Source organism: Fukomys damarensis, unplaced genomic scaffold (genome assembly GCF_012274545.1).
Source record: "Fukomys damarensis isolate Sample0158 unplaced genomic scaffold, DMR_v1.0_HiC HiC_scaffold_15, whole genome shotgun sequence".
NCBI classification, from domain to species: Eukaryota; Metazoa; Chordata; class Mammalia; order Rodentia; family Bathyergidae; genus Fukomys; species Fukomys damarensis.
This window is the reverse complement of record NW_022900927.1, coordinates 14,040,939-14,056,511: the sequence shown is the minus strand read 5'-3', so window position 1 is coordinate 14,056,511 and position 15,573 is coordinate 14,040,939.

Genomic DNA, 15,573 nt, shown 5'->3' with positions numbered 1-15,573 from the left:
CGGTGTCGAGCGGGACCCTGAGAAGAACTGCCCCGTACCGGCTCACCTGGACAGCCAAGGCTGGGAAGGGCCTGAGGAGAAGACGAGTGATCTTGGGTTGGCACACAGCGGGGACCGATCCTTGTGTAGCGCTGTGGCGTTACACTGTGTGTTCAGTGAGTTTATTGTGGAGCCATCCCGAGCTGGATTCTCCCGTCTCGGTGACACTAACCGCCCGGCCCCTTCCAAGTCTGAAGGCGTGGTGCACGGTGGCTGCTCGGGACAGAGATGCGTGCCCTCAAGAGGATCCCAGACCTCCTCTCGAGGTCTCTGATGGGGAGAGGAAATATGGGTCCACCCTTGTGTGACGAGAGTCCCACTGCAAGAAGGAAAACCCAAGGGTCTGACCTCTGCCCAGCAAGTCCACCTCCCTTCCGACAAGCGAGCTGCACTGAGTCTCGTCTTCCGCCCCACAGCTTCCCTACGGTTACCCAGACTGCGTTACTTAAAGCAAAACTGGCATCGCTGGACACCAGGGGATTTTATTTTCAAGTCCGTTGCCATTTGTTGGTTTGAGTTTTCTGTTTTTCCTTGGATTCAAATATTCGGTCAGTGTTACAGCCCCTCTGTAGGACAGAAAGGTGACTTGTCTCTCCGACGTGCTTTGATGCCTGAAACTGAGTCCCCAGGTTCGGCATTCAATTCCTCTCGCAATTCCGGTGCTCTCGTACTTCCCTTATTTGAGCAAAAGGCTTCTTCGTGAGGGGACCTATTTTTCACACTATCTCAGACCTTTTACTTTAGAGAATAAAATTTTTGCCATCCCTGTTGCAATAAATATATATTATATATTAGAATAATATATGTAATAAATATATTAGAATTTGTCAAAATAGCTTTCCTTTGGGTTACCGGTCACGACTATCTCCATAATATAGCACACTCCAAAAATTAGGAAAATTGAATTCCTAAGCTCAAAGGCCTGTTTAACTGATGGTATAGCTGAAAACTAAGGCGAAGATGTACCATCCTGCCCACCGATGCGTTTGGAGAAAGCCTTAGATTCCGGAGCCTTGAGCTCTGTAATACTCTGACTTCAGGAAAGGTTCAGGGGAGAGCGCGCCTTTTTCCGTGCCCGCTACGTGTGGCAAAACTGCGCTCCCTGCTGGTGAGCTGATCCCACGGCTCCTGATGAGAAGTGCTCTCCAGATGAGAAGCAGCTGTACAAGAACGTGTTTTCTTCTTGTTAAGATGAAACGAGCTGTTTTAAATCCAGCTGGTGTCGTGAACGCCTTTGCTCCTAATCGCCCCTTCCTAGAAATTCAGCTGTGGAGACGCAAAACACTAAACTGCTACTTAAAAGTGGAAACTGTAGTTCAGAGAGTCTGTGGTGAGTTTACTTTTGAAAGGAAATGTGACATCAAAGGAGGCATCTTCCAGGAAAGTTAAAGGGCGCACTCCTCTCCCCTCCGAAGGAATGGGTTCAAGTCAGCACCAGATCCCGAGTTTAAAACGCACTTTGCTAAAGTCCACCGGCTTCTGCACATACCGACTGTCCAACAATTCACTTTTTGTTTGTTCTTCTTTTTTGTTTGTTCGCATTTGCAGAGCAGACACTGGTGCAGCAAATCCCCCGTGACAGAGTATTTTTAAAAGCAATTAATTACTATCTAACAATAAATGATAACCATCATTATTGCTTTGTGATAGCTAAATTCCTAGCTTTAAGGACATTTGTTTTACAAGCTTTAAAGCCCCACACAAGAGGAAAAGGAGAGACAGAGGCTTTAGCTACACGTTCTGAATATCAGGGGAAGATGTTGGTAACTCATCCAATACAAATTTTCATTGTTGTTGAGAGATGGAGGTATTGGTAGCAGAATGTTTTCTTTCTTTGTTGGATGTTTATTTTTAATACCATGAGTAATTCATCCTTGTTGTAAAGCACACTAACAATAAAGATAACAACCAAAGGCCCATTGTAACACACCCCTTTCCAGAAACTTGATGTATGTGTAGTATAGGTATGCGCACCGTAAAATACAGAGGTGGTTGTGTTTGATCCTGTCTTACATAGGTTGCAAAGATAGAAACCCCAAATCAAACTGGTTTCAGTCTAGAATAAGCTGGCTTCAAGCACAAGTGCATTTGGAATATAGAGTCATCATCCGTGATTCCACACTGCTCCCATCCTCAAAATTAGGTCCCATTTTCAAATTCCATGTGGTGCCCAAAAGGTGGCTCCAAACTCTATGTTTTCTTTTTCTTATGCCTTAGGGAATGGCAAGAGGGCTTCTTTATCGGACACTCTACCAAAAATTTTAGTGTATGATTACACTAAAAAATGGTTACACTGAAAGAATCAAATATATTACACAGAGATCAAAGAAAATGAAAACTTAGAAAATCATTAAATTTGACTACTAGAAAGTCAATGGGTGGTAACTGCTGAGAATTAGAACTGGTTTGATATTATCTTCAGGAAACAGTAATGTCAGAATCCTACGCTATTGTTTATTTCTCTTTGCTGAGCCTGCATTAGATGGTGGAAACAGAATAGGTAAATTACTAATACTAACAAAAGTAAAGCACAACTCCCCTGGCTTAGTTACTATGCACAGTATAAGAAGTGCTCAGGTGCTTAGTACTTTCCCCAAAATCTTGTGTATCTTAGCTTTGTTCCATGGAAGAGGAAAGAGGTGGGAAGAGGAAGACAGAAATGGAGGAAAAGAAAAAATGGTTGACATAGTTTTAAAAAAAAAAAAAAAAAAAAAAAAAACCTGTGCTACCCAGAAGGCCCCATTGCTGGGAGACAGGAAGCAAGAAGCCCAAGCAAGGAGGCATGGCTGACATTTTAACATACTGACCCTGCCCACTGACAGCCACAACCCAACCAGAAATCAAATCTATCACCCATCATATTACCTCCTCTTGGGGACCACAGGGAGGATTGTGTTCTTTTTCCCCTCAGGGACTTTTTTTTTTTTTTTTTTTTTTTTTTTTTTTTTTTGGTACCAGGGATCGAACTGGTCCTTGCACTTGCGAGGTGCCAAGATGTTGCTGCTTCTGAGGTTTGGCTTTAACATCTCTGGTCTCTAGAGCTCTCAGCTCTTTCCTTACTCATGCAGGTATCAGGGCAGATGGAATGTTCTCCTTACAACCTCTCCATCTCTTGCTGGCCAGGCAGAGACCTACAGGCTAAATCCTGTCCTCTTAATCTCTAAGAACACTGCAGGAAAAGCCCAGCTGAGACCAGGGCTGGACTGTGGTGAGGTCACTAGGTTCCAGCCCCAACCCACGTTTATATCTTTTCCTTCCTAGGGGAGTAATCTCCCACTAATCTGAGTTGCAGCCCCATCTAGGTTGCTTTCTGTTGGCCTTCCAGACTCCAGGAAGTTTGCCTTCCCTTCCTCTCCTTCCTAGTGCTGTGGTTTCTGCCATTGGCTGTGATTTCAGGGAGCTGGCTGAGGCCGCACTTGTGCCATGGGGCTTCCCTGGTGCTGCAGCACTTGAAACACATGCACAGCCCCTTTGGACATAAGTTAACACAGCAGCATTCAGTATTTGTAGCCTGGCATGGTAGGTACTTCCCAATGAAGAGTGTACTATATATTTTCTTTACTATAGGCCATACTTATACAGACTGAGCTAAATCTCCAGCCCACCCTCAGAGACTTTAAAGAGAGCAGATTTAGTCAAGAGTAGATTAATGGAAATAGCAAAATAGGCTGAATTTTCTGAGTGTCTCCTGGTAAATGTAATACTGGTGAGAATAGCCTAAAGAGTCATCAAGTCAAGAGAAAGGGTGGGAGTTGGGCATGACTTGGATTTATTGAGATGCCAAAGTGAAAAGAAGAAACTGACAATTGGAGAGCCTGAATGATTGATAAAGTCCAGAAGATAACAGCAAGATCCTCAGAAATTAAGCTAATCTAGCCATAAGGAGGAGAGACACTTCTTTCTCTCAAGAAATAAGGTAAACAGAACAGAATAGTAAGAAAGAAGATGGCATTAATAAAAAACATGGAATGAGAGGTCTGTTAAATGGATAATAAACTGTGTTTGGGGCCTAGGGAGTGGAGTGTACCTCTACCTATCTAGGAAGGCACAAGTTTAAATCTTCATACTTGTTTGATTGGGTTAGTTTTAGAAGCGTATTCTCTGTAAACTTCAGTTTTCTTCTCTGTAAAAAGGAGGTAATACTGTATTTGTATTTAGGCAATTTCAATTCTAGCAGAAAATCCACTGTCCAACTGCCATGAAAATTACAGAAATGTATTATTGTATAAATCTAATTGTCCAGATGTTGGGTAGCATCAGAAATGGTATGATGAATTCCTAGAAAAATGGTATCGAGACCCAGATTTTACCCACTTCTCAATTCTGCTATCCTTATTTGTCTTGGTTTCGATGTTCACTGGATTCCCTCAAAGTGGCAAGAGGGCTCTGATGTCACCAGGTTACCAGAATTTCCAAGGAATATGCAGAAACATCGTACATACTCCCTATCCTCATGTAACATATTCCAAGTAGTAAAAAATCTATATGACCGCATGTAAAAATATCTACTAATACAAAGCAGAGTGTGCCAAAAATATTGCTAAAGACAACAATAACAAAAAAATCCAGTGAAGTTGAACTCTGCTTGCAGAAGGTTAAAGTATTCTTTACTGACCCAGGCAAGTAGTTTCAAATGATAACAGTTCAAGCTGAAAAAAACCCATAAAACTTGGCTTGCAACTTCAGGGAGTCTTTCAGTAAGCAGAATCTAGTCATCTGAAAGGAGACCAGTGGGAAGTGTTCCTTTCAAAGGAGAATCACTGGGCGGGGGATTTATCTCAATAGTTCCTCCAACTGCCTCCCAAGCACAAGGACCTGAGTTCGATTCCTAATACCAAAACAAAAAACAGGAGAATCACTAATGAAACTAAATTTCTCCTTGTTTAGTGGAGACGTGATTGGTTTGAAGTAAGCCTGGTTCTCCAGCTAGTTCCAATCTTTGGGTTAGTAACTAGAGAATATCTTTCAAGTGAATCCAGTAATGATGAATGAACGCCAAACAAATCACTCTGCTTTGAACAACTGTCTATGTTTTGTTCTGTGTTTCACATTTTGCATCCCAATTGTGAACTCAATTGTAACACTGATTCTTTTGAAAATAGCAAGCATGGTACTATTACAACTGGGCTTTGTTCAACTGAGTGAATTTATCATGTTAAAATAAAGGAAACGATGCAGCTGAAATGACCAGCTTAGTTTTGTAGTTGGGCTAATGTAGTCTTATAAATTAATACACTTGATCTTAGCCAAAAGACTGAGAATCTTATAAATTAACAAAATCCTCCCTTTCTATATATCCTTTCAGTTCAAGAGAAAAAGAAACTTTTAATTTGACAGAATAAGTCTGTAATTCACTGTTCCTATAAGTTGCATAACATTGACCAACATTGTTAAAAATAATCTTCAAATACTGCTTAAAATGATACTTTTGTTTTCCCAGCCAGTATTACTTGCACAGGAAAGATATTAGGATCATTTAAACCAATTTATATAGCTTCCAAAAGAATGCTGTTGTAATTTCCTTCCAGGCTCACTGTCACACAATTTTTACCATTGGATATGTGTGTGTGTGCACGTGCACGTGCATTGAGTGTGCATGTGTGTGGTCCTGGTGCTCAAGCCCAGGGTGCTGGGTGCCTTCCTATGGATATCTTTATACTTGACATACACCAGATTTCCTAACGGCAATGTATTAGTCAGCTTCCCAATACCCACAACTTAGAGAGGGAGAAGTCCAGTTTGGCTCATGGATGCAGAAGTTTCATTTGGGGGATAACTGGATCCAAGGCAAGAATATGATGAAAGCAGTGCTGCTCACCTCACTCCATCCACATAGCAGAAGAGCACCAGAGAGGAAGGGGCAGGGACTGGATATAGATGCCGGGGTCACAGATCTGTGACCTAACCAGACACAACCAGAGGTGTGCCTTGCTAATCTCCCAAGAGACTGCCAAGCCAGTCAAGCTGACTGGTTAGCCTACCAGTACAGGTCATGCTGAACTTGCTGTCACATCTGATTTTCATGCAGAGTCTAAAAATGTGAGGTGGAGGAGACCCTTTGTAGCATGGGTAGCCAATCGCTGGGTTTGCTTGGGCAGCACTGAGTGAAGGGAAATTGGGCCACGTATAAAAAATAAATATAGTAATATAAATATAAATATAATATAGCTATTCCCCTGCTGGGTTTCTTCCCAAAAGAATTAAAATAATCATACCACAATGATATATGTGCACCTATGTTTATAGCGGCCCAGTTTGTAATAGCTAAAATTTGGAAACAGCCCAATTGCACATCAATTGGAGACTGGATAAAGATGTGGTTTTCTCATAAAATGCAATACTACTCAGCCATAAAGAATGAGAAGCTAGAGATATTTATAGCTAAGTGGATGTACATTGAGACCATGCTCTTAAGTGATATTAGTAAGTCACACATGTAAATACCAAATAGCTTCTCTGGTGTAGAAAACTAAAAGTGTAAATGAGGATCAAAATGTATAATTGATATTGTGTAAAAGGAAGACAAATATAAAAGAGTGGAGGAAGTGGTAGGTGTAGGGGAAAGGTAAAAAGGGAAATGAAAAAAATATGTGAAAGGAAAAACATGGAAACAATGTCTTTGTAAACAGAGAAGGGTGAAATAGAGGGCTGGGGAATGGGGAAAAATAAGACCAAGATAGGTCTTGTAAAAGGTACAAGATCCCAATATTGAATGTGACTGTACTGTATACCTAAATGTACCAATAAACTTAATAAAGAAAAAATATATATAATGTTCAATAATTAAAGTATTTTACAAAATAACACAAGCACAAGTATAGGAAATCAAGAAAATGTGAGTGTCTGCTTAATTAACAATAAATGCCTGTCTCCACGGGGACACACATGTGTAGAGGCACAGTGATGCTCAACAACTAGGCCACACGCCGAGAGGTCCGACAGGAGATTTTATTAGGGAAGGCAGGTTAGGGAGAGGAGAGAGAAGAAGAGAGAGAAGAGCAAAGAAAGGAAGGTCCTTTTATCATTTTGGGGTGGGCTATTGTTTATTTATGAGGAGTGGGCTACCTTTAACCTACCACAGGCCAGGTTGCCCTTTATGGGTTCGGTCCTGCAGAAACAGGTTTAACCTCTCCAGACTGCTGTGGCTTTCGGGGGAGGGAAACTAAAGATAAGAGCTGGAGGTCATTTTAAGAGCCAAGAGAATACAGCCTGGTGTCAGGTCCCTAACATAAGCATGTAGTTCAAACACTATTGTTGGTAACTGCTAGGTTTTAATGTTAATTTGCACAAACACATGTAATGCCTCGTACAGCTGAATCCTGTTCCACTAGCTTTATGCTAGGGAGGTGAAGTTAGCACCTTACATGTCATCCTGTTGTTGCCTACAGTTTGTGCTCCAGCAACACACAATTGAGTCCTGAAAAATACCACTACCACTCACACAATGATATTAAAAGTTTACTGTATGGAGGAGGATTTAGCTCAGTGGTTCCGCCCCCTGCCTGGCAAGTGCCAAGGACCCAAGTTTGATCCCTCGAACAAAAACAAAACAAAACAAAAAATTTACAGTCTTTTAAGGCTGTATAAGCAGCTGTCCAGGGCTCCATGCAGCCCTTGGGCCATATAGGTTGAACCTCCTGCTTTATGAGGAAGTAAGAATATTCACTACTCTTATTCTATGATTTTCACAAACTGAGAATTCTTTCAAAAAACATCTTCTAGATGCAATTAGAAGGATTTTATCTACAACTCAGCCCATAATTAGAGAATATCCTTAGTGAGAGGGTTGGGGAAAACTTTAATAGCAAAAACCCTACGAAATGTCACAATGTTAGATAATTTCTGCCCTTTACTTTGTTTAGTTCAGAATTAACCCACACTGGAGGCATCCAGTCTCCCTCAAAAGTTTTGTAAATGAGAAGAACCATTGTTAGCTTTGCTGACCAGACAAGCACCTTTCCCCTGGGCTAGAATAGATAACTAAATAAATCTTAAAGGTAACCTCCCCTAACAAAGAACTGCATCCTGGTTGAAATTCAACTGCCTCACCACCATGTTTTGAATATCAGCAAAGTGAACTGTAAAAATGCAGTGTAACCACCCGAATGAGATCAAGGCTGTAAAGCCCTATAAAAGAAGGAGTTGTAACCCAGTGGGTCATCCATCAGGGCACAGCCATTAGGTGTCATCCATCCCCATCAATGGAGTAAACTTTTGCTGTTTTACTTCCGTTCTGCTGCCTCTCTGTGTGTCACTTGCCTATTCTTTCCCTAACAAGAGCAGGGCCTGTGTCTGCGTTGTTGAATGTTGTATCCCTTAAGTCCACCACACTGCTCTCACATGTAGGTGCTCCACGAATATTAACTGCGTGAACATAAGAATGAATAAATAGTATCAGTCTGGATGGGGTCTGTTTAGCTTGGGGATATGTCATCGCTTTCCACACCAGAGGTTAGTAAGATGAAGTACTAACTCAAGATAACACAAAATGTCTGTTTATAATGACATGTAACTACAACTCTACATACAGTTTAAGAAATGGTTAGATTGCAACCTATTAAAACATAATATAGAGGGCTGGGGATTTAGCTCAGTGGTTTCATAAAACTTCAAAAAGTAAAATACTTTTTTTGCTCTCTAGTCTAAGAATTTAATATAAAAAAACAAAATTGCTAACAAAAAAAATTTTATTCCTAACTGATGTCAACATTGTTTATGAAATATGAACCGGCTAAACTAAAGAGCAATTTTACCATCTATTTAATTTCTGTATTTATCTGGCCTATTAGTGACTACTCTCTAGTTTGTGTCATCAGTTTGGAGAGCCTTAGCTTAGGAGTGACAGATTACCAACTTTGTTTTTCCTCCAGATGAATAGACCTCTTACTCATTTACTAACCTTTACTCACCACCAGTCAGTGATTCTACACATTCTTCTAAAGAAAAATTGTCCTATGGAAAAACTTCATAAACCCCAAAACACCAAATAAGAATAAATACTTTGAAAATCTTCACAAAGATTTTCAAGATCCACCTAATGGATAATTTTGAAGCTGAAAGCTATGTTCACATGCATATCATATCAATTAGTGGTCAATGGTTTGGGGGAAATTGCTCTGAATTCTATAAAATGAAAAAAGAGGTGAACCATTTTAGTAGCTTTTCCTGATACCAAAATAAATAAGTAAGTTCATAGAAAGGAAGCTCCCTGGCATGAAAAAGCATTTGTCAGAGTGCAACACAAAAAAGAAATGTGTTTCTGAGCAGAAGAGCTAAGATAATTTTATTATCTTCTCTAAGTAATTGATTTGTTGTAAGAGGCGTTTGAGTATAGAGTTCAGTAAACAGGTTATTGCTAGGAGCTGATGATGAATTCACCTGAGAGTGATTTGGTAAGGAAATAAAAATATAACAGTGCACTGACAAAAATAACAAAGTTGATTTCTTCTGTATGATCTTTGTTTTGTAAAACTGCCATGAAATTTCTATGCAAGAGCCCTGGGTAATCATAGCTATTTCTCATAGACCCACAGACTAAGGGTAGACTCAACTTTCAGTTACCATACTGATAGTTGGGAGACTTACAATACGGAAAAACGGAAAAACAGAAGGAAAGGCAGTCAATGGATACATACAATTCTCGTAATTTGAAAGCCTTTGTTGACATTTAAAAAGTAAACATCAAGGTCTTGTTATGGATGTGTAACAGATTGTTTTGTACCTTTTCTTTTTAAAACCTTATTTTCTACTTAAAATTTTTGAAAGTATGTTCTGATACAGCCTGTATTATTGTGTTGTGTTTTGTTATTTGAGATGGGGTCTCATTCTGTTGCCTTGGCTGGTCCTAAATCCTGGGCTGCAGCTCTTCTCTTGGCCTCAGTGTACCAAGTAGCTAGGACTACAGGTACCAACCAACACCTGGCTACAACCTGCATTCTTTATTTATTCTTTTAGTAAGTAACAGATATTCATCAGATCTAGTTTCCCTTATACATTTAGACAGATGCTCTTTCTCAGTTTGGGATACAGCCTATGAGTCTTTCCTTGCCAAAAATAGAAGAGAGCATATCACATTCCCAGCATTCCCCGGAATTAGGGGCAGACGTGATCCCGGCTCAGCCAATCAAACTGATTACAAATGTACTCTCCAAGTTTGGTTCTCTGGCCCTTGAAAAAAATTCTACGATTACTATTTATGATTCTATTATATAATTCAATTGTATATGTTTATTTATTATATAAAATTCAGGACAATCACAGTACAAATGCTAAGAAGGAAGCAATGAAAATATATACTTGCAGGATTCTCATCCTATGCATGAAGCAGTAAATGAAAGATGTACACTATAAAACCTCAAAACCAGCATCAAAAGTAATACAGAACAGATTATAGCAGTTAACTCTAGTAGTTTCATTTTTTACTCCATTTTATTTCCCTTGTTCAGTTAAAAAAGAGAAAAGACTAAAAGAAGAATGAACATATGAGAAATATTTTAAAAAATCACAAGATGATACATTTAAATTCAACCATACAGTAATCCTACTGAAGAGAAGTAGTCTAGGCATAAAAATTAAAAGGCAAAGATTATAAAATTAGATATAAAATGCAAAAGCCAGCTATGCTGCCAATAAGAAAGTAACTTTAAATAGAATTGATATATTAAGATAGAATTGACATTAAATATTTATATTGTTCATATTATAGAGATGGACAAAGATAAACTATGCTAACACTATTCCAAAGAAAGCTTGCGTAGATAGATTAATATAACTATGATTTCAGAGTAAACAATATTAGCAGAATAGTTTCATAATTATAACAAGGGTCATTCCAACAAGAAAATATAGTTCTAAAACTGTAAGCATCTAGAAGCAGATCTTCAAAATACGTGATTGTTTTGAAGGAAATTAGACAAAACCATAATTACAGTCAGCAGTATCAGTACTACTCTGTCAGTACTTGAAGGGACTGGTACACGGACAATATTGTGATCTAAAATGTTTACATAACACCATCAACAAAATCAAACTAACTGATTCTCTACAGAAGCAAAACACAAACTCATTTCAAGCTCATGAACATTTACTCATGGTAGACTACACTTGATCATCAAAACTGATCTTAATAAATTCACAATAGTATGACATGCAAACATACTTTCTGACTAAAACAGAGTTGAAATCAACTCTAAAAAAACCCCAAATATTTAGAAACTAAATAGTATAGCTCTAAATCAATCCAAGGTCAAAGCAATAATTAAAAGTGACATTAGAAAGTATTTTGAACTGAACAAAAATTATAACCCAAGAGACCCAAAAGCAGCTTTAAGGGGGAAATTTGTACCACTCAGTGCCTGTAGTAGAAACAGTGAGATTAAATCACGGGCCTCTGCTTCAAACTGAAGAAACACAAAAAGAAAGAACAAGTAAAACTTTAAGTAGAAGGCAAGTTAGAGTGGGAAAAAAGGAAATGGAAAACAGGAATCGGAGAAAAAAATAATGAAACTAGAAGTTCTTTTAAAAGATTAATAAAATTGATAATCCCACAAGGCTGATTGGGAAAAACAAATAGGGAATATACAAAATAACTGGTATTATAAATGAGATAAGCTATATTTCTATAGATTCCACAAATATTATACATATTTCATGCAAAAATTATAATGCAATGGACAATACTCATTGAAATAAACCTCATAACCTCAAAAACAAAAAGCCTGATTTGGGGCTGCATAGATTATAGTGCAGTGGTTGAGCTCTCACCTAGCTAAGCATGACTATGAGAGAGAGTAGGAGGAGGCGGAGGAGGAGGAGGAGGAAGGAGGGAGGAGGGAGGAGGGAGGAGAAAGAAGAAGAGGAGGAGGAGGAAGAGCAGAAGAGAAAGGGAAAGACGGAGCGTGAGGAAAGATCAAGAAGAGATATAAGGACAAGGAAGAGGAGGACAAGGAGAAAAAGGAAAACAAATATATAATTTGATTAGCCCTATTTCTATTAAAGAAAGTATTTATAGTCAGGTGTACTGGTGCACACCTGTAGTACCATCACTTGGGAGGCTGAGGCAGGAGGATCCCTGTGAGTACCAGGCCAGCCTGTGCTCTATAGAGAGACCTTGTCTGGGGGTGGGTATTTATAAGCCACAAATGGTTGCACTCACTTATAATACTAAGGAGACCGAAGGAGGAGAACCACCATGACTTTGAGACCATCCAGCACTATTTAGTGAGTTCAAGCCCAGCTTGAACTATATAGCAAGATTATTTTAAAACAAACAAAGAAATATTGAGGGTTGAAAACTTTGCCATGAAGAAAATTCCAGGCAGAGTTTGCCTCACTGGAAAAGCCTACTGATAATTTAAGGAAAAAATGCTTCTATACTAACTCCTTTAGAATACTGAAGGGAAGGGAATATTTTATGAGGTATTTTATGAGGTTAGCATTGTCTTATTCCAAAACTGGATACACATTAGGGGAATGTTACCAAACTACATACCTCACTTAATTACATGTAAAAATTCTCAACAAAATTTTAATAATTCAAACCCAAGAATATATTAAAATGATAGTACATCATTTGTGCTTCTTTTGCTTATTTGTTAAGGTTGAAACTGAGTTTATTCAAGCACAGTGACAAGTGATGCAGTGGGGAAAAGACAGTATTTTCAATAAATGACTGAAAACTTTTGTATATGCACATGTAAAAAAATAAACTTCCATCCATATCTCACATCATTCACAACAATTAATTAAAAATGGGTGACAGATTCGAAGGTTAGAATTTAAACTAAACATCTTCTAGAAAAAAACCTTGTGGAAATCTTTGCTACCTTTGGTTAGGCAAGAATTTCTTAAATATCAAAAAAAAAAAAACCCACAATCATTAAAAGAACAAATCGATAACTTGGATTTCTCCAAAATTAGAAATTTCTTCCCTTTAAAAGATGATTTTGTTGTTTAATTTGTCGTAGTTATCTTCTCATTGCCAGAACAAAATATCCAACATCCCTAAGTTAAAGGAGGAAAGGTTTATTTGGCTCACACTTTGTAGCGGTTTCGCTCCATAGTTGGGTGGCCCCAAAGAAGAGCAACAATGGTGGAAGAGAAACAGCTCGATGCAGGGTAGGCAGGAATCCTCGAGCCTTTATGCTTTCCCTTTTTATGCCATCCGGGCTGCAAGCCTATTAGTTGGTGTCACCCACACCCATGGTGAGTCTTCCCTCTTCAGTAAGTCTATCGTCCACAACCGGAAGTATGAATAACCAATCTGTGGACTCAACCACCATCACACCCCATGATCCAGTCATTCCCAAAAGCCCCCTCATAAGCACTTGAGTAGGGGGCGGGGGGGCTTCTATCTAAAAGCCATACCAGAACTTATTTTCAGAAAATGAAAAATTAATATGCAGTTATAAGGAATAACACCAAGATCCCATGTTCCCAGTGTTCGCCTCAATGGTACCATCTTATAAAACTTTGGTATCACAACCAAGTTATTCACATTGATATAATCAAGGCATAGAGCACTTTCATCACCACAATGGTCTCTTGTGTCCTTTTATGACTACACTGGCTTTCTTCTTCCCTAACCTTGTCCTTGACCTTGGGTGTCACTAATCTGTGTTCTGTTTCTATAATTTAATTAAGGTCTTAGTGATGTGGCTCAGTGTCCTGGTTCAATCTCCAACACACACACACAAATGCAATTTAAATGGAATCACGCAATGTGTAAACTTTTTTATTCAAAATAATTCTCTAGAGATTCATCCAGCTTGCTGCAGATATTAACACTTTATTCCTGGGCTGGGGATTTAGCTCAGTGGTTCCACCACCTGCCTCGCAAGTGCGAGGACCTGAATTCGAAAAAAAAAAACTTATTTCTTTGCTGCTGTGCAATATTCTGTAGTATGGATATACTAAAATTTGTTTGTCCTTTCATCAGTTGAAGAACATGAGGTTTCTAATTTGGGGATATTATTAATAAAGTTACATAAGCATTTGGGGGAAATACAAATTTTGGGGGGTAGTTTGAGATAGGATCTCACTATGTAGTTGAGACTGACCTGGAACTCACTATGTAGCCCAGGCTGGTCTCAAACTCACAGTGATCCTCCTGCCTCAGCCTCCTGAGTGCTGGGATTACAGGCTGGGGGAACTACAAATTTTTGAATGAACATAGTTTCCATTTCTCTGAGATAAATGTCCAAGGATGTAATTGCTGGGTTATGTGATTGGTGCATTTTTATTTTTTCAAGAAACTATCAAAATGTCCTTCAGGGGAGCTGAAGATTAGCATTTGGAGGTGCTATTGTGTTTCTATTTATCCATTCTTACAAGTATGCAATGGTATTTTGGTTTCACTTTGCATTTTGTTAAAGGCTAGTGATGGTCAGCATCAAGTCCCATTTGCTCTCTCTGTATTTTCTTCATTGAAATACCTCTGCACTCCCTGATGCCCATTTTTAAATTGAACTGTTTGGAATTTTTTTACTCTTGATCTTCAAAAATTATTATATGTTCTAGATATTAATCTTTTATTAGATATACAATAAGCAAATATTTTCTCTTGTTACATAGCTCAACTTTTCATCCTCTTCACAGGAGTATTTACAGAGTAATAGTTTTTAATTTGATGAAGTTTAACTCAACATTTATTTTTCTGTGGGTGGTTTATTTGGTTTCAAGCCTCAGAACTCAGCCCAAGCTTAGGACCCACAGATTTTTTTCCTATGTATTTTCTAAAAGTATTATTATTTATTGTTATATTTAATCCTTTCATGCAATCTGAGTTAATTTTTGTGTATAGTATGTGAATTAGATCATTGTTTATTTTGTCACCTATGATGTTCGCTGGCTCCAGCATCATTTTTGTTCAAAAGGTTACCTTTCTTCCACTGAATTGCATTTGTATTTTTGTAAAAATTTATTTGGGTAGGTCTGGGGTGTCTCAGTGGTAGAGCGCCGAGTGCATGTAAGGTCCTGGGTTTCATAGCCTGCAACACGCACAAACGCGCACACACATACACTGGTGTCTCCTTGGGAGTGTGTGGGTTCTTTATTTTGCTTTATTGATTGATGTGCCTACCTCTCCCATAATGCTACACAGTCTTAATAATTGCAACTATCTACCAAGTTTAGAAGTTGAGTAAACTAAACTTTCCCTATTTATTATCCTTTTTTAAAATCATTTTTGCTATTTTAGTGTCCTTATATCTCCATTTTCATTTATAGTTTTCTTGTGGTACTAGGGATTTAACCGATGGGTACCAGCATTCTAGGCAAATCACTTACTACTAATCTATACCCCAGGTTCCATTTACATTTTAAAACAATCTTGAATTTGTTTTTTGCTTTTTTTTATTTCATTTGATTTTTTTTTTGTACCGGGGATTGCACTTGGGACCTTGTGAGGTAGGCGGTGGCACCACTGAGCTAAATCCCCGCCCTAATCCTGAATTTGAATATGCCTACCCCCCCCCCGCAAAAAAAAATCTTGCTTGTATGTCAATTTGGGGAGGATTGACATCTTCACTATACTGA